This window comes from Artemia sp. Qi Xiang Cuo, chromosome 21 (assembly GCF_049724085.1).
Source record: "Artemia sp. Qi Xiang Cuo chromosome 21, ASM4972408v1, whole genome shotgun sequence".
Classification (NCBI taxonomy): Eukaryota; Metazoa; Arthropoda; class Branchiopoda; order Anostraca; family Artemiidae; genus Artemia; species Artemia sp. Qi Xiang Cuo.
This window is the reverse complement of record NC_142814.1, coordinates 35,551,620-35,575,942: the sequence shown is the minus strand read 5'-3', so window position 1 is coordinate 35,575,942 and position 24,323 is coordinate 35,551,620. Positions and strand designations below refer to the sequence as shown.

At 36.0% G+C, this 24,323-nt stretch overlaps 1 protein-coding gene across 2 annotated transcripts in view; it reads left to right on the top strand.

Moving 5' to 3' along the window:
• The first annotated feature begins 4,366 nt into the window (after positions 1 to 4,366).
• Positions 4,367 to 24,323, top strand: part of whd (carnitine O-palmitoyltransferase whd) — a 123,585-nt gene continuing 103,628 nt past the window's right edge. For both annotated transcript variants that reach the window (XM_089107108.1, XM_089107107.1), the window contains exon 1: positions 4,367 to 4,484. The gene's annotated coding sequence lies outside the window, so the exon portion shown is untranslated. The remainder of the gene's footprint in view (positions 4,485 to 24,323) is intronic.

Here is a 24,323-nt window from a genome sequence, read left to right as displayed (position 1 = left end):
ACTCTTCAACCATTAGTCTAAGAATGAAAATAAGATCACAGCAAGACCTACCAGGTCGAAAGCCATGGTATATGTCCTAAGCTGAGTCTAGGGTAGTTTTTAGGCGTTGTGTTTTACCAGGCACTGACGTTGAGTTGATTCCTCTCCAGTTGTCATGGATTAGCGTATCGCCTTTCTTGAAGAGTTTGACCAGTATGAACCTGATCCAATGTTTTAAAACCATTTTGTTTTTCAAAATGACCATAAGGAGAGTAGTCAAAACAGTTATGCTGGCTCGGAGGAATTTCTTCAGCGTCTACTCCGTGATCCCATCGACTCCAGATGCATGTCCATTTTTCAACTTTTTTACAGCTGTCGTCAATTCTTCGGTGCTGAAGGGTGTTAGCACTTACGTCAATTAGTAAGAAAGGTCAGACCGAGTATGGGCCAGGAGCGACTAAAGGATTTAGTGTTAATGAGCATAGAAAGCAAAGAATTAAGAGCTATCAATGGGGACGAGATAATTAATGATTTTGCAGAGTCTAAAGTGAGAAAATTCAGATTTAAATAAATGGAATTTTTTAATAAATGGAATATTTTGTTGAAATGTTCCCCAAAAATTTTGGGAGACAGGAAGGGGGGGGGGCTAATCGAGATTTTGCCCTGGGCGCGAGAGAGGCCAGAACCGCCACTGCTTTTAGGTCAACGGACGTAGATTAGTAGAGTATTATTTATGGTTTTATTGTCACTGAACCACCGTGTCACTGAACCCCAAGTAACTGAACCTCAATAACTAAACCCCATGCAACTAAACCCCCATGGAACTCAACCACCGTGCAACTGAACCGCCATGCATCTGAACCCTCGTTTAACTGAACCCTTGTGCAACTGAACCCTCGTGCAACTCAACCCCCGTGCAACTCACTCCCGTTTAACTGAACCACCGTGCAACTGAACCCCCTTGCAACTGAACCCTCGTGCAACTTAACCACCGTCCAACTGAACCCTCGTGCAATTGAACCACAGCACTCAGTTTTTCAGTATTCTAAAATTACAAGGCAATATCATTTGGTAAAACGCAAGTTAGAATCTTTAAAATTTTAACCTTGTTGGAATTGTTTGCTTTTTAAAGTCATGAAATAAATGCCTGTCACGATGATTCATAAAAAAGATCTGTTTTGTTGTCACAAAAACAACGAAAATCAGACGTCACCAACCATTAAATCCAGATTAATTTCTTAATTTTTGTCTGTTAATGGGATTCCCTTCACCCGTTCACTGTTTACGAGTCTAGGCGTTTACTCCCCCCCTTCCCGGAAAATACTCCCAGCTGAAAATACCCTCCCGTGAAAAATATTTCCCTGGAATATATCCCCCCCCATTAGCTGATTGGTTTCCAATCAGTTTTGACTTAAAATAAAAAGGACTAGAACTCTCAATATCTGATTGAACAAACATCCTCCAAAGTTTATAGAACAATGAGAAGGAGGCAGGGATGAGGAAGGGGCAGTCCTTCTCCTTTACGAAATAAGTTTTGCTCTTTTTTAGGTTTAATAAATTTATACCTCCACCCTCCTCCTGTCTCTTTTTAGAACTAATTCTGTATTTATCTGAAGACTCAATGAACGTTGGGATGTTTTGGTATTAAAATGCACCTTTTGAGGCATCTCCCTCCCTCTCAAACTTGGGATGTTTTGGCAGTAAAATACACCCTTTGAGGCATCTCCCTCCCTCCCAAACTAGCCAAAATATGTAAAGGTCTATAAAATTTCACTGTCTTGGGTAAATTCCCCTTTGTTTCACAATTCCAGACATTTGTATATGAGGGGTTTAAACCTCTATAATGGGGTTCTTTGATTGTTATTTATGTAAAATAGTATTGGACGTGATCGTCTCTTACTACGTTGCTAGCTACCGCTGCAACTTTGAAATTACAAACAGGAAGGAGCCAATGGATTTTTCTTATTTGGAATAGTGGGAGATGAGCTTCAACATGGCACTATATCCCAGACAAATATTTTTTTCAAAAGATGCTTTTATCATCTTAACTTTTAGTTACAACGTGCCGTAGTTTTTTGTTTACTAGGTTTCAACTATTTCCGATGAGATTTACATCGTCCCCATTTATATTGAACTATATAGATCCTATGTGTAGCCTAATCACGTGTCAGGTAGCTACAACATAACAAAAATCAAAACTCAAAAATCAAAAAATCAAGGCATTTTTCAGGTTTGAATTAAAAAATTAAAAGTATTTCTGAGACATTAAAAATATTCTTGCAGTTTGCAGTTAAATAAAATTATATTGTTTAAAATTTTCAGGAATTATTCTAGTTTCAGCTGACAAATCAGATTGTTTGTTAAAATTCCCCAAAATTACTTTATTTTGCATAACTATACCTATATGTTTTAATAATGGTAAAAATCCTATTTTGATTTTCGAATGAAGGAAGATGTTAATAACATTTGCTACTAAAGAGTTATAGAAAAATACAGTTTTTCGTACAAAATTGATTTTTTTTTTTTAGATTATTTTTTGTTAATTAATAAAGGTTTTTAAATAAATCAGTTTTCTTTCAAATGAGCCATTAAACATCTCTCTATGGTTTTCCAGTGCCCTACCAGCTGCACTGAAAAAAAAGGAAAAAAATACAAACCTGCTGTCGATGTGGAATATCATAGTGCAAGCAACTTTTCTTATTTTTCAAGCCAACCTATTTTCTTTGTTGTTCAAGCCAAGGGAAAGTTAGCTTCGTATATAGGAGTATTGGACAAGGCGGTTCTAATAGTGTACTTCGTTTTTGATCTGATTCTAGTTTTAGGATATATGGGGTATTTCATTTTTTACTATGGGGCATGATCGTCTCTTACTAGGTTGATTGCTACCGCTGCAACCCAGATGTAGTTAAGAGGGAGGTAAGCTAATTGTAGTTAAGAGGTAATCTTAACAGTGTAGTTAAGAGGTAATCTGCAACCCAGATTACTGCTGCAACCCGTTAGTTACCACGAACTGTTTGATACTGATTTAGTTGTAAGGGAGGGACGAGGGGAGGGTGGAGGTAGAAATTGATATAAAATCCCCTTGGCCATATCCAGTACTTTTCTTTGGGGATTTTTTTTGGTAGGGGGAGGGGAACATCAAAAAAGTGAAATTGATATTATATCCCTCTGATTTCTGGGAATATTTCTGGTCTTCACTGTTATTATGAGAGTAAAGAGTAACTTTAAACCCCAAATGAGCAGAATTCATTTCGTATACGAGAAGGACTGCTCCTACCTCATCACCTCCTATCCCCTTTGATTGTAAAAACTTTGAAGGATGGTCATTCGATAAGAAATTGTGAGTTTTAGTCCTTTTTTATAAGTCAAAAGTAACTGGAAACCAACCAGCCATAGGAGGGGTCGTGGTGGGTATTTTCCACGGAATGTATTCTTCGACAATAACAAGGTTGATACATAAAACATAAACAGACATAAAAAGGAGAAATAAATCTGGCTTTAATGGTTTGTGACATCCGATTTTCTTGGTTTTTGCGACAGCAAAACAAAGCTTTTTATGAATCATCTTGACAGAATTTTATATCATGGCCTTAAAAACAAAAAAGTCCAATAAGGTTGAACATGTAAAGATTCTAACTTCTGTTTTACCAAATGATATTAATTCATATTTGTCGAATACTGAAAAACTGAGTATGGTGGCTCAGTTGCAAAAGGGCTGAGATAAATGGGGGTTTAGTTGCACGGTGGTTCAGTCACACTGTGGTTCAGTTGGACAGTGAATTCAGTTAAACGGGGGTTCAGTTAAATGGGTTTGAGTTGCACGGGGGTGTTGCACGGTGGTTCAGTTACACGGGGAATCAGTTGCACGGTGTATCAGTCACACGGGGGATCAGTTGGGCGGGGGTTCAATTACACGCACAAGGTGGTTCAGTTGAATTGAAATCAAGTATTTTGCAGTAGGCATCAATTCATGGCTAATTATAGAAACAGCCAAGACAGATAGTAAGAGTAATTGAGTGGCAAATTTGGGATAAGCCCTTTTTAGGATCGTATAAAAGTGATGTAATTTCATTTGTTGATAGATAAGTCTATCTATCAACCGTCCAGTTGTCATTCCTACTGCAGAACTAAGGTAGCACAGCAGGGCATCATTTATTGCTAAGTGGAAAAATAAGAGAAAGTCACGGTCAAATCAACGGGAAAGAATGTTCTGAATACAGTTTACTAAATGAATAGGTTGTAAATTGGCCACGTTAGATCAAACCAATTTAATTTTCTCAGAAGACGCTTTAATCAAAAATTGTCTACTAGTGCGGCATCTATAAAAAAGAGAAAATAAATAGTTAGATGCTTCTCTAATTTGCGAAAACAGTACCGTTTATTTGTAAACAGATACAAGTAAAAAAATTAGCCAGACATAGGGATAAATATCTAACTCTCACCTAACCAGTACAAACTCATACTATTCTTGATAAAGATTGAGTTGTCTTCTAGGCAAGATCAAGGTAAACTTTACTTATTGCCAAATTACACTGTCTTAGTTAGAACAAGGCATAGCCTACTTGAGTGTATTCTCTTTTAATTTGGGCCTACTGGTTTAACCTATTTCCACCCAGGAGCTTAAATTTAGGAAATTGTATTAGGGTGGAGAACGTGATTTTTGAAATGTAGGGTGGTATTTTTTGGGGGTAAGGTTTATAATAACAGACAGGGCCAGATAAAGGGTGATTGGAGTAACTGGGCCCAATCAGGCTCCATATTTGAAGGGGCCCTATGCTGCCATCAAAATGAACAATTGTTTTTCAAAATTCTTAAATTTTATCAAATCGTCAAGTAAGTGTTGCTAATTGATAGAGATCACATTCCAGGCTAAACCAATAAAAAAAGCTATCCTACCTGATAACAATGATAATCAGGATAGACTAAATAATTAAGTAGCCTAATAATGTTCTTTAAAACTGAAGACATAAGGAAAATAAATTTGATAACCTTTTAGAAGTATTTGCAGAATAAAAATTTAGAAATCACATTCACATTCCTATATTTGGTGATATAAATTTCAAAAGGCATTTTCATAATATCTAAGGGACACAAATGTAAATTAAGATAAACGGTAAAATTCTACTTTAGCTACTTTTGGCTATCTTGGAATGGGTTTAGGTTAGGAAAAATGAAACTATCAGGTATGGGTCTACAGCTCAAAGAATGTCATGGGAAGGTATGTTGAAGTACCTACCTCCACTCCTTCTCCCTCTAGAGGGTCCTGAAATTTGCCTACATGACAGGTCTATAGCCATTGAAATTTTGACAAAACAACATTTTACCTTAATTTTCAGTTATCAGTTTCTTTTTCTCTGGCTTTTTCTCTGAAAATGCAATTTCAGTTATTTGAGCAGAATTTTAAGCCATATCAAGGTTTTATTTCCAGAATTTACAAAATGTATTTGCATATCTTTAAAACCTTATAAATTGGGATTGGGCAAAGTTGTGAAGCTGAAAACAATTTTGTTATACTTCATTTAAGCAGAAGATCTGTTTTGCAAGGTTTCACTTCTATAACTCACAGATTTTTAAAGGTCATCAAAGGTCAGGACCCTCTAGAGATAGGAGGAGTGGAGGTAGATACTTCAAAATACCTTTCCAGGACATACTTTAGCCTGTAGACCCATCCCTGAAAGTTTCATTTTCCTAACCTAACCCCTTTCTAAGATAGTCAAAAGTAGCTAAAGTAGAATTTTACCAGATAAACTGATGGTTCAGATAAACTGAACCATCAAATGAGACAAGATCCAGAGAACAATCTGAGAAATATAAATGTATGCTGGGTGATAATGAACAACCTAGACCATCAAAAGTGACAAGACCAATCTAAGCAGCTAAGGTAAAAGACATTGTAAAATGTCAGGAGCAATGATAATAGAAAATAAAGATAAAAGAGATATGTAGGTAGAATATTAGCAAAACTGACAATTAGAACAAATTAAAAACAAAATTGAAGAGCATAGAAATAAGATGAGTTGCAGCAAGAATCAGACCAACACAAAAACAAAAATGAAGAGCCAACAAAATACATGGTTACAAGACATACAACAATAAGGGTCAGAATGAATGAAAATGAAGAACAAAAAATTGTGTGGTTAGAAGATATAAAACTGTGAGAGCAAAGAAATTTGCAATTGGAAGATAACCAGTAGTGAGGTTACAAGCAACAGTAGGAATAAGAACATGTCATAAATGAAAGGGAAGAACAAAGAACTGTGCTGTTAAAGAACAGCAAGAATAAAATCAAAAATGAAAGTACAGAAGAAAAAACTATTATGTTAGAAGAACAGCACCATCACAATGTTTAATACTAACTAACTGTGGTGTAAAACCCAGTAAAAATCTATAAAGATGTGTGAACTGCACAGGTATTATTTACAAATCATCTGGGCCTGTCAACTCTGTATGTATTCACAGTGGAGTCCTCCCTTATCCTGCAGTAATAGTAGCCAACAAAGATGAGTTACTTGGAAACTGCTGCCTTCTTGGTCAAATTGCATTCCTGCATCAACAATTTCCAAATGAGTTTGTTTGGCCTGTTATAGACATCACTTGCTCTCTAAAGAGTTCCACAACCAAATATAAAACTGGAAAATCTTGGATTTAAATTTTACTTAAAAACTTAATTTATAGAAGGGGCCCCACAAAAAAAAAATCCAATCAGGCCCTGCACCTAGTCAATCCAGCCCTGTTAACAGACAATTCAGGTAGCTAAGAAATAAACTTACTTCTGTAATTAGAATTGCATCCTGAATCCAAATTTAACATGCATTTGCATAAGAAATGAACTTTACCCCACCTCCCTATTGTTCAAATATATACCCTGAATTAGAATATACCCTGAATTGGTATAGGCCAATATAGGAGTGGGGGTAAAGTCCATTTCTGACACAAATGAATATTAAATTTGTATTCAGGTTGCAATTCTGACTATAGAGTATATATTTCTTAGCCACCTGAATAGTTGGTTAATATAGGCCTAAACCTTGCACTTTTTTCAATAAAAATACCAAAAATATAGGCCTGTCTTTCAACATACATAAAGGGCGGCACCCCCCCCCCCAATTGAAGCAACTGTTTGTGCCTCATGTGTCTTCTGGTGCTACAGATGACAGGGAATTCTCCATGATAATTTCAATAAAACTGCAGAATAAGCAGGAGCACTAATTCACTAAATGAAGAATAGGTGGGCAAAAAGTTTTTTTTGATATTTTGGAGGTGGGCTTGTCTATTTTTGTTGGTTTTTCAATTTTTATAATGGAAATACAAAAAAGGGTATTTATAATGAAAATACCTGAAAGTGGTAATCTAGGGAGGAGGCAAAAAAATGTTATCTTAAATTTACAGATTTTTTTTTTTTTTTGATAGAAAGTGAACACACCACTTAATGTGTCTGTTTGTGCTCTTTCTGCTTTGTCTAATCACTTCCTCTGCAACATTTTTTTAAACCCTTAAAGTAACACTAGCCCATGTTCCTTAGGCTATATGTCCTGCAATTATCAACCATTTAGTCTCACCTCAGGAGTAGGGAAACTCCTTGAAGGCACAGTAAATTCAGCCATTCTAGAACACCTAAATGTGAATTATCTACTATTGCCTAGTCAACATAGCTTCTGTCCCAGTTGGTCAGTTGATGCAAACCTCATTGATACATATGAGCATATTACAGTACTTATGTACATAGGATCTACAGTTGACATGATATTATTAAATTACCCAAAAGCATTCAATAAAGTATGTTAAAGGAGACTAAATTCTAAGCTCCATGCAATAGGCTTCCACAATAAAGTCATTAATTAGACAATGCAATTTTTATTAACAGGAAGCAGGTGATGAAAGTTATTGGGATGGTGGGTCAATTTTTCTCTTGGAACCAGTAGACATAGAAAGTAGGGTACCCCAAGACATGGTTTAGGACTCAACTCTGTTCAACATGCATCTTCAATGATGCATGATGATAGATACATTACCATGTATCTTCAATCAAAATGAACAATATTTGCTTATACAACCAATCATATTCAAAACTATATCCAAATTAATGTTCTGATTTGTGGTCCCTAATTTATCATAAACATCCAAGCAGACCTTGGTACATTCTGGATGTGAACAAAAACCTGGTGACTAGAATTTAATATCCAGAAATCCAATGTCATACACTTTGGAGCAAACCACCATCAGAGCTAGTACCAAATGGCATCTAGCAATGTTTCTAAATAGCCTTTCAATGTTTCTAATTTTATGTAATTTATGAGTTGTTTATTTTCATTGTTTCATAAATTGTATACTTCTATTTGATAAGGTCTGGTGTAATGTTGTATACTAATTTCACAAATTGGATGTTTCCTTTGAGGTATTAATATGAAAATGAAATAAATATGACAAATAAATTTGTTATCTTGACATTGGGGAATATAACTTGCAGCTCAAAATCTCTTTTGCTTGCCAAATATTGGAGCCAAGAATCTAGGAAGCTTTTACCAGCCACTTCAAAAAAGATCTGAGAGTTTTGGTTGATGACAAGCTAAAATTCAACCTACACATGCAGTCTGCAGTAGCTAAAGCCAACCAATCTCTCAGTATAATAAAGATAATGTTCTGCAGTAGATCTCCAGCAGTGATTACTAGGCTCCTAAAAGGCCTAAATTGACCAAAATTAGAATTTGAGATATCCATTGCTACTCCAGTTAAAAACCTTGACCAATCAATCTAGAATCTGTGCATTGGCAAGTAATGAAATGCATAGGGTTTTTCAAAATTTGCTATATTCTACCTGACTCCAAAGACTCAAAATACCATCTCTTATATACAAATTTAAGTGAGGGGATGTATTAATGAAGAACAAGTTGATCTTCAACCATTATACCATCTCAAATGTACTTCAGATAGATAGTTATTCAAGAACAAGAGGGTACCCCCTGAAGCTCTTCCTGGCTGCAAAACAAAATTTTCTTCAACCATGTGTTTTGCATGTGGAATTCACTTAGCCAGAATACAGTCATGTCCCCTAGTACTGAAGCCTCATACTCATCTGTTGGCAAGAATAGCGCTCAGTTTGGGATGCCCTGATGGGTGGAGTCACCATCATCATTGACTGGTGTCTACAGGATTTGTCCTTATTTCTGGCATGTGCAATTTAAGATAATTATATTGCCAGTAGAAAATAATTACCAAAAATTCTGGAAATTAATTTAAAGATTTGTAAATACTTACTTATCTTGTTTTTAGAAGTTTGTTGCTTCACTGTACCCCTGTTGGCCATGGCTAATATGTACCCCATAATTTATATTCACATTATATTATACAAATAGGCTAGCAAACTATTCTTTCTGCTGATCTTTTAGCATTCACCATAAAATAATAAAGAAGAAAAGAGCTATATTATTATGAAAAATATAGAGTGAATATATGTAATGGGCTGCATATTTACCCATCAGGTTTTGGGTTGGGTTGTTTTGGAATAGATAAGCAATGTGCCTTTATAAATAAGACAATTAACTATTCATGATTGTTTTAGAGAAATTTTGATATTTTTTTAGTAACCATTTTCTACTTGCAAATAATAATGAACAAGGTGTCACCTTTCAGAGCTGAAAACCAAATTTGCAAAGGCAACATTTAGTATGTTTAGAAAGGCCATAAAAAGACACATGGAGTGGTATGTTCACCTGCTACCTAGCAAAGTAATCAAAACAAAAGTAAATTTACCAAAAAGTCTGGGGACATTGGCTCCCCATCCTAATTTGTACATTTGAGAATATGCCAGACTAAAGGCCTTTGATTTTCTTGGTACAAGATTCCTTTAGTAAAATTGTAGATGAGAGGCTTTTTTCATTTTGTGGTGTAGTTGAGTTAGGATAATGCAACTTTCTGGAATGGATGCAAAGCTTGGGCTGAATTATGGTTACATTCTTGTCTGTTTTGAAAAGAGTGTCTGTTATGGTAACATTCTTGCTCTTCTGAAGGAAACACCATAGTTGACTTCCATTTGATTGCTCAATCAACACTCATTCCAAATAGAATGGTTGTTTAAAAGCTCTAGATGAGGGGCTTTTTGCCATCCAGAAAGTGGTTGACTTGGGTGACTGAAGCTTCTGGCAATAGGCTCAGAGCCTAAACTATGCCCCAAGAAGGTATTACCTTAATTCGCTCGGAGCGAAATCAGGTCCAATGTTAGATCTGTTCAGCTCCGTTGTTGAGAAGGCAGTTAAAAAACAATTTGTACAAAAATATAAAAAGAACAGGACTGTGACTGTATTTACAGCCCAATGACACGCCTTCCGACTAAGAGTGCGCTAAGAGATATGCAACTTAAGCCCACCTGGTAACGATGAACCGAGATGGGTATGCTCAAGGGAATCATTCTTCTTTGGTTGAGAGTAGACACCACCGCTAAACATCAATTTCTGATTGAGTATGCATGTCGATTAGATGTGACAAGCAGCATCCTAGCACAGCTCTTTTGTATGTATTACACATATATAAATCACTATTTATGAGCCACTGATGATGGACAGCTCCAGTTGTATCTTGAAGGTTTGGCTTCCCATTCTTTGTCAAGTCTCCTTTTAAAAACTTCAGCTGATGTTGAAGACACTGTCTCCTTGCTTAAACAGTTCCAATCATTTATGACCCTTTGGCTAAAGAAATGGTTTCTGATTCTACTTTTAACTCAGGGCTTATGAAGCTTCTTATAATGACCTCGTGTTTGTGTTTTGTTGGGTTACTGGTTAAAGAACTTATTTTGGGGTTGTTTGACAAATTTATATGTGAGTAGCATGTCACTCTGCTTGCGTCGGAAGGTCAAAGATGGGAGTTTTAGGTTAGATAGCCTTTCACCATATGGTTTCTCATCAAGTCCAGAGATGCACTTGGTGGCCCTCCTTTGTACACCTTCAATCAACTGTAAATCACTGTTGTAAAAAGGATCAGCAAGGCAGGTTCCAAAATCAAGAACTGGTCTCACAATTGCCTTGTGAAGCTTCAAGAAGAATGTTGTTTCATACATATTTTTCATAATGGCCTGGCTTATCCTTTTCTCTCCAATGGCGTTTCTTTAAGTTTCTTTGTCATCTTATGCCAGCTGTCATGTATGGTAAGGTCTTTGACATGGGGATAAAACTTCCTATTGTGTTCTGTTGTTGAGTTTCCATGAGTAGGGCCAATAATTGATCCCACCCTGGAGGGTCAACTCCCAGTTAATTTGCCTCAATTTGACCCTAATCACCTCATAGTCTGTAAATATCTTTTTTTTTTATGTCTATTTCTTGTTTTGTGTCTATGGGTAACTAATTCATTGGCAAGCTGGTCACTTTTGCCTATAGGCGGGATATAATTTATCATTTGGATCAGTTCACTATTGTTAACAAAGACTAGGTCAAGTAATGTTGATTGCTGGTGGGGGTGAAAACGTGTGGGTTGGTTGATTGCTTGGAAGGCAGAGAGATCATGAATACAATCAATAAAAGGACTGATGGTGGATGAACTACAAGTTACTGGGTTATACAGAAAACCTTCCTTCCACAAGATATTAGGAAAATTAAAGTCACCTCCTGTAAGAAAATCCCCTTTGAAATTTTCTATGGCTTTCCAGAACATATTTGAGAGCGCATACACAGTATTGATGGAGGAGGGTGCTGAGGGACTACAGTAAACACATCCAATTCTGGTTTGGTGTAGGTCTTGGCATTGGTCTGTGATATCAAACCAAATGGCCTCCACAGATGGCAGGCTAGATTGTATATCAAGTTCCTGGACAATATATGCTGCTTTTATATAAGCTAGGACTCCATGCTTGCATTCTTTTGATGAGAGGTTAGAGATGATTTGGTAACCCGCGTACTTCAGTAAGTAGAACCAAATCATAATCTTTACTATAAATTAGACTTTTTAATTCATTTATTTTGTTAGTAATAGGATCTACATTGGCTAATAGAAGGCAAAGTCTGAACTTACTTTTGAGCAGCCATTGATATCTGGTCCTTGTTCCACATGTTCTGTATGCATAGAATCAGTAGATTGGCACAGAGAATCATCATTGATGCTGGACTGGCTAACTGAAGTATCTGATGTGGTACACATTTCAACAAGGATAGTAGAGTAGAATAAGAAGACATATAAACACTTTTATTATCATCATAACTATTAACACTATTTACAACATATGGCAGCTTTACATTTGCATGGGTGGTGGGGTGTGCATTTTTGCAACACCCAGTGCTCCGTTTTTTGGAACTATTTTCCCGTTACGAATAGTGAGGTCTTTTCTCCAGCGGTAACTCTCGCTTTCAGCTCTTCAACAAGTGTCTTATGTCCAGTTCTGTCTTGTCTTGACATGTCGCTATAAAACCGGATGTCTGACTTTTGCTGGGAAGACTTTTAATAATGGTATACTTAATCAAAATTGTAGGCACTGTGAAAAGTAGAGGGGGAGGTCTTTGAACTGGTTCACTGGCAATAGTTTACTTAGCGGGTAGACGTTTTAAATTGGAGATAGGAACAGATGGTAGGCTGTCCTGGGACTCTAAAAAGTTTTGAACATAAGTATTATCATATGTTGTCTTAGGAACACCATAAGCAACTAGATTTTTTTCTGCTGCTCTCTATTTATTTCATTGCGCACTAGTGTTCTTAGGTCTGCTTGCACTTGGCAGCTGATGCCTGTTCTTAGAGTCTGTTTCAGCCTTTACAGTATCAGATGCAATTTCTTTAACTTTGGTGACGTTGCACTTTGATTTTACTGCAAGTTCAATAGTATCAAATTTGGTTTTAATTGCTTCTACATTGCTGTTCAGTCCTTCAGATAATGTGCTCATTTGTTGGGATAGACTCATTTGTAAGCACGAAATTGCTTACAAATGAGTCTATCCCAGATGTATTTATCTCTACTCTCTATCTCTCCAAAGGTCACTGACCTTAAATTACTTTAAATTGCACTTGTCAGCAATAAGGACAAATCCTGGATATGCTAGTCGGTAATGATGATGACTTCTCATCGGGCACTTAACCCAAACTGCAAGCAGTAGCTTGCCATAACAATCCGCACCAACTGCAACTTGAAGGCTTCAACACTAGGAGACAAAGCAGCATTCTGGCTAGGGGAGCACCATAGACTAACTACATAGTTGGAGAAGAATTTGTTTTGCAGCCTGCTTATTAGCATGCTTACAGTAGAGCTTCAGGGATTTCCCTCTTGTTCTAGTGCTGCTGTATATCTAGAATAGGTTAGGGATTATATCTTGGTCAAAGACAATATTATATGTTGCCAATAGATCCTCTTGTTTGGAGTGGTATGCAGGAAATGGTATCTTGAGGCTTCAGAGTTGTGTTGAGTATGGCAGATGTTGGAGAACCTTTATGTATTTTATTTTGCATTGCTGCACAGTTTCCAGGATTGATTGGTCTTGCTTATTGACTAACGTAGCAATAGGAATCCCCAATTTTAGTTTTGGTTAAATTATGCACTACAGAAGCTTGTTAATCACAGCTAGAGATCTACTGGAGAATGTCATTTTTATTTTACTAGGGTTTTTTGGCCTTGGCTACTACAGATTTTGTGTTAAAACTAAACTTGAGGTTGCTGCTAATCGAAAATCCCTGATCTCTTTTCCTGGGCTACTTATGGGTTGCTCTTTTGAACCATAATTGGATTTTATAGAGTACTGGTACTGAGCATTATGTATTCTAATGTGAATGACCCTGCATTTATAAATATCAAACTTTAGCTGCCCACATTGTAAATGCATCAAGGCTAGATTGGATGACTTTGGTACTTAGTGGGTCATAAACAGGACCAAATATTTTGTAATAATCTACACATTGGCAAAAATTACTATCTATGATGAAGGAGGGATTATTGATGTAAATGTTGAATAAGGTTAGACCCAAAACTATGCCTTGAGACACTACACTTTACATCTGCCGGCTTTGAGAAGAAAATAAATTTACTGTCTCTAAATACTTTTACCACTTGCTTCCTGTTAACAAGAAGTTGCATTATCCAATTAATAATCTCATCACAGAGGCCCATTGCACAGAGTTAGAATTTATTCTCCTGTGACATACTTTCTTAAATTCATAAGTTTAATGATATACTTGAATGTATCAATGCAGTTAAAATCAAATGATTGATTAGGATGAAAGCTAATTATTCAATAATTAATGTCTTTACATCTGTTATCCCTCTTATGAATGAATGTAATGTAAATATTATTCCAGTATTGTAGATTTTGTTCTTAGAGACTTTTGGAATGGCAGAGTGAGGGGATGAAATAGCACTGTGTACATCTCCTTTAGAACATGGTGAGGTACCCTATCTGGTCCTGTTGGTTAATTTGGAATAATGCTCTTCAGTTGCATCTCTACATCTATCTTAGTAATGTTAATAGGTAGAATTTTTTTTCAGATCTTCTACTGCAGAGGGTCCAGGACTGGGGCATTATCTGCAACAACAAATACAGAGGGGAACTGCTTATTTAGTGCATACATTAAAAAAAAAATCTTTCCCCAAGTTTTTCAAAGAAAAGTTGAGCTATTTTAAACCAATGACAAGCAGAAATATAGTCGTTTCTTAATCCAAGCTAAAACAAATAGGAATTACTATAAATAAATACCCAAAACAAATGGAAATTACAAGAAATAATCAAGTCAAACTTAAAATTGACACGAGTGACTGGAAACAGAGGTAGGGTTTTGCACAAATAAAGCATAAACGATGCTCTGGCCTTAAAAAAGAATAAGCAAGGGGTTAGGGGGTGTTAGCCCAAAAAGAATTCGGGGGTGTTAGCCCTACTCCTGTTTGTTGTATTTTCTATTTTGTTGTAAGCTTTATTTTATTATTAATTTTAATTTCTGGTTCTTTGGGTCCATTGGTAGCAATTTCTGTTTGTTCTAAGTTTGGATTAACATATGACTGTACTTCTGCTTATATTTGGTTTAATATTGGTCTTTACTTTTGTTTGAAAAAAAATTTTATTTGGAAAAAAACACTTTCTGTTTGTTTTTAATTAACTATATTTTGATTGATCTATAAAAGGTATATATGTTTTTTTTAATTTAACAATTAGATTTTGGATTGCTATTATATTTTGGACAAAATTTCACTATAAGTTTTAAGAAGAGTTTGCACTATATTAATGAATTAAGATGGATAAGGAGGGAAATATTATTTAAATGGATTGACAATCTGCACAATCTTCGCCTTCTATTGGGCTAAAGCCATCCTGACCTCCATTCTGTTATAGCCTTGAATACTGCCAAATATGGATTGAGCATTTCATTCAAAAATTGATTAACATTTTTAGGGTTGTGTGGGCAGGTGGGATAAAAGGGCACAGAAGGGGGGCCGGTTGCTCTGCAATCACTTTGAACTATGAAAAACAGGACTAGTACTTCAAATTTCCTGTTTCAATGACCCGTTTCTGTTTCTGGGATGTTGCAGATATGGTATTTGATTACCTGGCAGCACACAGTGTCTTTTGGTTTAGTTCAACATTCCCTGAAAGTTTCAACTGAACACCTTTAGCCATTCCTGAGATATTGCAGATACTTAGTTTTGATAACCTGGCAGCATAGCGTCTTCCAATTTATCTTGCTACTTAACCATGAATAAATCATAAGTCTCATAGAGGGCTATTGTGCAAAACATTGTTTTTATCTGGATTGGAGACGAAATTACTCAGCCCCTTACCCTCCCCCTAGCATTGAATTTGGTTTCCTTTGTTCTACCATACCCCATTGCTTTGTGCAAATCTGCCTGCAAGTTTAAACTCAATTCCTTTAGAGATTCCCAAGATCTTGCAGATGGTAATTTCCAAGATATTGCAGAGACGGTGCTGGATACACATCATGTCATTTGATTTTGCTCTCTCTCTGTCAAGTTTGATTTAGTTTTTATTTAGCTCTCTCTCCCAAGTCAAAGTGTTAAGTGAATTAGAAATACCTCCCCCTCCCCAATACTCCCACAAAAAATCAACTCAATCTGTTATGCCATTCCTGTGATGCTGTAAATAATTTGAAAAGCAGGTGTACATAGCATCTTTCAATATGCTTGGGTGCACATGTTGTTTCCAGAGTTTACTCTTATGAAGCACTGGGAATCTTAGCATAGTAAAAGATGTGTAAGAGCCCACTCAAACTACACCTAATCAGGAACAAACAGTTTTTTGCCAATTTCTGCCCCCAGTTCCGTGCACACCTACATTCCCAACAAAATACATTATTTTATTGTTCTTTAGAATAATCTCTGAAAGTTCCGAGCTAATGAGACACCCAGTATCAAACATGTCCCCTCTTTTCCTTTAAAAAAACATGTTTAAAGAATTGACAACTTGTATATTTTACAGCATGTGTTCCAGGGGCTGTGGGGGTCATGCCATCACTGGAGATATATTTACTGGATCTTTTAAATATTCTGAAGAAAATGGCGAACTTCTTGAGTAAAATGGTCAATCAGTATTTGTCTATATTCAAGGTTGTAACGAGACGGGGGACAGGGTGGCTTCAGTTCTATGGAAAACCAAAAATTATGCAGATTATGATCCCATTGGAATAGTATCTTCCCTATCAATCCAAATTCAATACTAAAACTATTTTTGACAATTCTAGCAAAATTGTCCAAAATGTAATAGTAATCGAAAATCTTAACTCTTAAGCATTTCTGCCCCATTCATCCCTTCTCCTAAGCACAAAAATTTTTGAGTCTGATTGCCCCCCCCCCCTCCAAAGCTTTGTAAGTTTTGACTTTATCCCCAAGACGATATGATATTTGAATAATCTTGATGCCTATAATAGGCCCGTTTTTTAGCACTAAGATCTTACATCTAAGATCTTGCATCTTTCTGCAAAGATTATCGTTTTTTTTAACTCATCTTTGTTCTAAGATTTTACAGTTCACTGATGTTAGCAAAAAGTGTGTAGAAAGCCAGTGTTATGCCATATAGAACAATGATGTGAGAACTTTGATGATATACTTATCATTGTTCTCAGACCGCTGATCAGAGCAGAATGATGAAAGACGTTTGCATAGAAATGACAAAAGATGTAAGATCTTAATTCAAAGATTTCACTTTTATGCGTTTCCTGACAAAAGATGTAAGATCTTAGCACATTGATCAGTGAAAAAACGGACCTAATGTTTTTTGAGCTATCTCTCCCTCTCTTCATGTTAACATTTGAAGGCCAATTGCTCCCGCCAACGTCCCCTTAAAAGTTTCGGCTTGATTCCCCAGGCCATTCCCGAGACAATGCAGATGCGCTATTTTTAAAATTGGGTACACACAATGTCTTTATTAGGATAGAAATCATTGGAATAGAATCTTTACTGGAATATTCATTGGAATAGTAATCACTGTAGGCCTAGTCAAAGACTGGATTGGGATAGTCCTCGTAAAGCTTAACGATTGGCTGAGACAAAGTTCTACAGCAGAATAACAAAGACAAACGCTGGAATTTCTACACTTCCCTAATCAGTATTTGGAGTTGATAAGTCAGTATTATCAGTAATCAGTATTTGGAGTCAGTATCGGAGTATTTGGAGTTGAGGTGGCTAGGGCACGTTGTGCGGATGAAGGATGACAGATTGCCGAAGATTGTTCTTTTCGGCCAACCGTCTAGGGCTAACGGAAAGCAGATCATCCTCGTCTTGAGTGGGAGGACGTCACAAAGAAAGATTTAAAGGACATGGGAACTTCGTGGGAGGGTGTAAAAAGGGAGGCTTCGAATAGATTGGGATGGAGGAGGAGCATGCGTACCTGTGTTGGCCTCAGGCGGCTTGGTGCTGCGGTGAGTTGTTAGTAGTAGTAGTATTTTACTGCATGTGGGAGCCAGACTAATCTGAACAAAAGTTCTGATATTTTAATACTATTGCAAAAAAATTTTAATACAGAGGCAAATTGGAAATCGACTTCTATTGTACTGAATTGAGATTTTAGTCTTGTGTTCAGTGGAGGAATTTGTAAAGAACGATTTATTCTCTATTTTGCTGTTAACGTACCAAGAATCTGATGGTAACATTTTTAGAATGTATTGGCGTTTGGCTATTTGCTTGAAAATGAAGAATGTCCACATGTTCATCTAGAATGGACTTGGTTCAATTAGTTACTCAAATTGTTCAGTGCTCAATTGCAAAAGCAGTATTTTTTACTTTTTGGCATTAATCCATTTTTTTTTGGGCTCTTCCCTTTTAGTACTTTGATATTGTAACATTTGTAACCTTCGAAGAGGCAAAGTTAGACTGGGTTCGAATGGTTTATATAATGCTTAATTATTCTTGGAACCCCAATTGCGGCTTTCTGTTCTAAGAGGTATTCCTTCAGACCCGTGTTAGGGGAGAGCCAAGGGGCCTTGAGCCAAGAAACTGACGCGGCCTTGCCCTGTATTTGCCATGGGTGACTTTATTCTGAAATGTGTTATTAGTAGTAGTAATAGTATCAAACAGTTTGTGGTAACGAATTGTAAATAAGGAGCAAATCGGCCCAATGGTCACGGAAACTCTAAAATCAGGAATTTTAATAATAACTGATACACCAAAAAAATTGGCTTTTTATACTGATTCCAAGTATATATAATTCATTAAGTTTAATGTCAAACCCATCAAAAGATACGAGCCCGAGAAAAATTGTCTGATTTTCAAAACATGGGGTAAACATCTCCGAAGGATCAAATGATCTTCACGAAAATTACACCGTAGGATTCAGCGTATGAGATAACCCCCACTGTAAAGGTTTCGAGTTCTTTTCTTCAAAAGTGTGAAATTTTGTATTTTTTGTCAGAAGAAAGACCATGGATGCGTGTTTATTTATTTTATAAATAAACACGCATCGTGTTTATTTATCGAGAGAGGGCTGTTCGAAAGGAAATTAAAAGTTCGAGTGCCCTTTTGAAGTGACAAAAGATTGGAGGGCAACTAGCCCCCTCCCACGCCTGTTTTCCCAAAAGACATCCGATCAAAATTTTTAGATAGCCATTTGTTTTAGGATAGTTGAATGGTCCAATAAATGTGCCTTTGGGGATGACATGACCTCCCACAGCTCCGGAGGACGCGCTGTAAGTTATGCAATTTGCCCATTGTTTACGCATAATACTTATATTGGGAAATATACGGAGATTGTCGGGGGGGGGGGTGGATTTTCCACGGATAGAATTTTCTGTGAGGAGAAAATTTGCTGGAGGAATTTTAGAGGAAAAATTTTTATAGGGAGGGGGGGGGGTCCTGGCACGATTTGAAAAATGGTCAGAAACTAAATAAAAAAAAGTCTTTTCAACTGAAAGAAAGAAGAAACATTAAAACGTAAAACGATCAGAAATTAGGCTATTCCGCATATGAGGGGGCATTCCTCATCTCTTGCTTTGTACGCTAAATTTTGATTTTGTGTACCAATTTTTTAAGAACGACTCTTGAAAGACATGGGTCATTGAATTTAAATGAGAAGTATTTTTAAAGAATTTTAAGATTTTAACGTAAAGAGCGAGGGATGAGGAAGGGGCAGCCGCCCTCATATACGGAATAATTTTTGTTCTTTTTAAGCTTTAATGTTGCCCCTTATTTTCAGTTGAAAAACTTGTTTTTTTATTTAATTCTAATACAAAAGCGAAACACATAATTCGAAGAAGAGGTCCTATACAAACCATGATCTCGATCTATTGTCAGGGCCTGGGCGTCGTTGGAAAAAAATTTTTTGTTGCTTCAATCTTGATTAATAAGGCAAATGAAGTTAGCTTTAAAACAATAAACAAACCTGACATTGAGCTACTCAATTTAAAAACCTTATGGCAATTTTCGAGCGTTTGTCTAATCAATTCCGGTTTTTTAAATTTCAATGTCCTTATTCAGTATTCTGGTTGTGCATGTAAGTTTTGTTGCAAGCTATTGTTTGTTATTAACTCTTGGTAGGTCAATTTCTAATTTTATGGGTATATGTTGCTTTTATGCATGTCAAGGATAAATGGACTAACTACCCTCCCTGGAAGTATTAATACTCTGAAATGTCAAATTTCATGATACTCATGAAAAATATGATACTACTTTGGCAAAATACCCTTTTTTTTCTCGTCCCCCACCAATGAAAACTTTTTGCAGCCCTTTTCACCCTCAGGGAAATTTTCGTAGCCGTTCTTTTGTTTTTGTCAATGCCAAATTTACGGTACTTGCTCTAAATATTTGCGTGTAGACTAGCAAACATATCCTGGTGCTGCGATTAAGGAGCGACCCGTCATAATAGTAACCAAAACTCAAGGGTTGGAAGAATGCGTAAACAGGGGAGGAGGGAATTGTTTGTTGTTGTTTTTTTTTTTTGGGGGGGGTATATTTTATTAACTTGCTGGCCATTTTTACCGGCTGCTCTTATTTCATCAATGGTTAACAAGCTTTTACAACTATATAGTCACATACCAAGGGTCCTTTGAAAAGTGCTGGATAGTTTTTGAAGATTAAATGGTATTGGGTAGTAATTCCTTGGATTTCGCCCAAACACTGACCCAATAGACTCCGGTATGTTGGCTCCAGAAAAGAGGAGTTGTTGTAGATTGCATCATCCTCGCCATCACTACTCTGGTCTCCTTCCTTGATACCAAAGTATAAACACATACTGAACAAGTACTGACAAAACCTATCCTCTCCACACAAAAAAGTGACCCTTTGTCCGCGTCTCCGGAGACGATTCCATAACTATGCGAACCTGGCGAATAAATCACAAGTTCCGTAGGTGATTATACTTGTTCCGTAAAAGCTGTATTAAATTTAATTTATTGGCTCGGAGCGGTTAATTAGTACAACATTTACCCTCTAGAGGCGCTGAGGTGCGCGGGGTCACTTTTGGAGAGCTTTGTTAGTACTTATTCAGTAGATGATTCTGCTTTGCTTGATACCTATCTTATCTGTACTTAAATCGTGTATCTGCCATTTCTACATTACTGCTCTTTTTCCTGTTTGATAATATTGTTGTCACACGGTGTTTTCTTAGCAACAGAAAGAGTTGTAGATCATGTAAGCATAAATCTATATTTGGTTAGGAATCTTTTCAGATGCGCAGTAATTTAAGAAAAACACCAAAAATAAACATTTAATTTAATATATTAAAAAATGGGAAGAATCCTGATATTCGAAAATTTACAATCCGGAGTGGAATTGTGCAGGCTACATGGAGAACCTACCCAGTTGTCGGCGGGTCGTGAACGTAGTACTAGGGGACCGAGCTTCGCTCGGGGGAAAGAAGGACAGTTGTTTTGAAATCTCTTTCACAAAACAACTTTAATTCTATTTTATTTATTCGGTAAACCTTTTTCCATATTCATACCGACAAATTATTCTATGCTATCGATATTCAAACTACATTGGAATGTGTTTTTTAGCACATACAGTCATCTTCAGCAAAATTTACTGATACTATTCCAAGTATTTGTGACGTCATTCAAGTGAAAAATATTAATTTTCAAAATCAAGGCCCTAAACAAATTTTCCCATATTCGTGACCCATCTAGATAGTTTTTCACACTAAAAATGGCATTTAATTAATTTCAGAAAAAAAAATAATAGGCTAATGCCATTTTCGAGAAAATTAAAGACAAATAAATGAATACAGGGGCGGATCCAGGATTTTTTTTAGGGGGGGGGGCAAAATATGTTGATCCGATAAACTTGCATTAGAAACAAGTTTAATTAGCGCAAATTTGCGTTAATTTAGTAAATTACACCACTTTAGACTATGTTAGGAGGCGCGCGCCCTCTGGATCCGCTACTGAATGAATATGCATATATACAATTATTGTTCTGTAATACGACACGGTTAAGTATATGCCTCATTTTCCTTTCTGTTGCTATGAATTAACAATTTGATATTGCTAGGAATTGATGGAGCGAACGGGCTGAATGCATCGTGTTTAGTCACTAAAAGTCACTCATATTTGCTTTGACGGAAAGAGTAGTTCTGACGCTAACAGTAGTCATTATCAAATATTCTCTTGCACAATTTATTTAGATTTGATTAATCCATAGGTTCGGCAGGTTTTTTTCTGTAATTAATTTGTTCTTTTGCGATTAGAATCAATAATCAAACTGACCCCTGACACTACAATTAATTTAAAAAAAACAACGTTTTTCCGAGGAAAGTAAAGAGCGAAGTTGAAACTTAAAATGGACAAAAATCATTACTTCACAGCCTATTTAATACATATTAATAAAACTAGTACAAATAAACCAACTAATTATGTTTCCCTATGCTTTTAGGATTATACAAACACGAAAGTCAAGTATAAAAAACAGGGTTATTGATTTAAGAGTCAAAAGCGCGTATGTTTCCTGACAACACTAAACGAGTCTATAAAGCTTTTCATAGTCTTAACCAGTTGTGACATCAGTAACTTTTAGTATACAACTAAAATTATCTTAAAAACATAAGCGTAAAACTAAATATTTTTTTAATAACCGCGAAGTAATTGAACAGCATACAAAAAAATTGGGTTGATTTATCAAGCAGCATTTTTGTCTCGCCAGGTATAATACCAATAGTGGATGATATACAGTCTTAAATTGTAATAAATGTGCTTTAGTATTACTTGAAATGAAGATCAAATAAGAAGGAATGTGAGCTTTGGAAATCTGATTATTTCTCTCTATACATCAGTGAATTTCAAGCTATGATAAAAATTCTAAAGCTAGTCTACAGTCCTAATAATATCAAGATGGCTTTACTTTGAACTTCAGTACAAACTAATCATAACATATCGTTTTCAGAACCAAAACGAGAGCCAGTCATTGAACTGAGCCATTATGCAGAAGTGATACCAAATTAAAAGTAAAAAAAAAAATAAAGCAAAATCCTAAAATGGATTGTTGATTTATCTTAAAAGGGATTAATAATATTTTTGTTCTTTAAAAAGTGTCCTTAATTGGTTTGCTTTTACTGTACCAAAACTCCTATATTATTTTGTGTTTTCAGTAAAGCGCTAGATTTGTATACTACCCTAAAAGCATAGGGAAACGTAATTAGTTGGTTTATTTCACAGTATATAAATAATAGACAGTATGATCGTCCCCTATCACACCCATTATAAAAACCCGGACCGTGGTGCGTGCGCTCTGAATAACGTAAAAAAATAAGCGACATTAGATCTTTTCACGGGTAGACAAGTGAGATTTCTCTTAAACGCGAAACTTGGCTTTAACGCTGAAACACTAAATTTTAAAGAAACTAATTTTAAATTAATTTATTTCAATACACCTATGAAAATCGGTAATTAATAGTGAAATGTTATTATTTGATGTTTTTAGGAATTATAAGTAGGTTTTGAAGTCTCGAGTTGGTTTCAAAGGCATTTTGAGAAAGTTTCTGCCAAAATACGTGTTCCAGGGTAATTTTTACCGCTGACACATACTAACATTAACCCGCTAATCAAAGAGTATATGGGAGGAGCTGTTTGTACGCACCGGGAATGAAGAGCCAGAAATCGTCTTCCGTGAGCTTACTGCTAATTATCTCTATACAGTGGTTTATTTGTACTAGTTTTATTAATATGTATTAAATAGGGTGTGAAGTAATATTTTTTGTCCGTTCTAAGTTTCAATTTCGCTCTTTACTTAACTCGGGAAAACTTGTTTTTTTTTTAATTAATCTTTGTTCGTTTTTGATTAAAGTTTAATTTAGAAACAACGCTGCCATAATTGTTATTTTATTTATACGGAAGTAGAGATGACCCTATAACTCCGAGCGGGAGTCCATATATGGGCATAGAACCACGTGGTTTATGGTTTTTGTCAGTGAGAATGAAAAAACAGGAATATTGTCAAATTTATGGATGTTTTAATGGATGGTTATGTGTGTTTATCGATTTATTTGATGTTTGTAATGGATGTTTTATGGTTTTTGTTAGTGAGAATTTGAAAAACAGGAATTTTGTCACATTTATGGATGTTTTTAGGGTTTTTGTCATTGAGAATTTGAAAAAATAGGAATTTTGTCACATTTATGGATGTTTTTATGGATTTTGTCAGTGAGAATGAAAAAAAAGGAACTTTCTCACATTTATGTCTGTTTTTATGGATTTTCTCAGTGAGAATGGAAAAACAGAAACTTTCTCACTTTAATGGATTATTGAGTCTAATGGGGGCAGGTCAATGACACTTCCTTCTTGTTGTTGCTCGATGCAAATGTTATGATCCAGAAATATTATTTGTTGTTGTTTTGGACATGTACATGCTTGAGGCGTATGTCATGGTGTCCTAACCCCAAATATGGGCATAGAGTCCCTAGGGAGAACACGTGGTTAATGGGGTCAATGACCTAAATTTTCAAGGTCGATATTGTTGT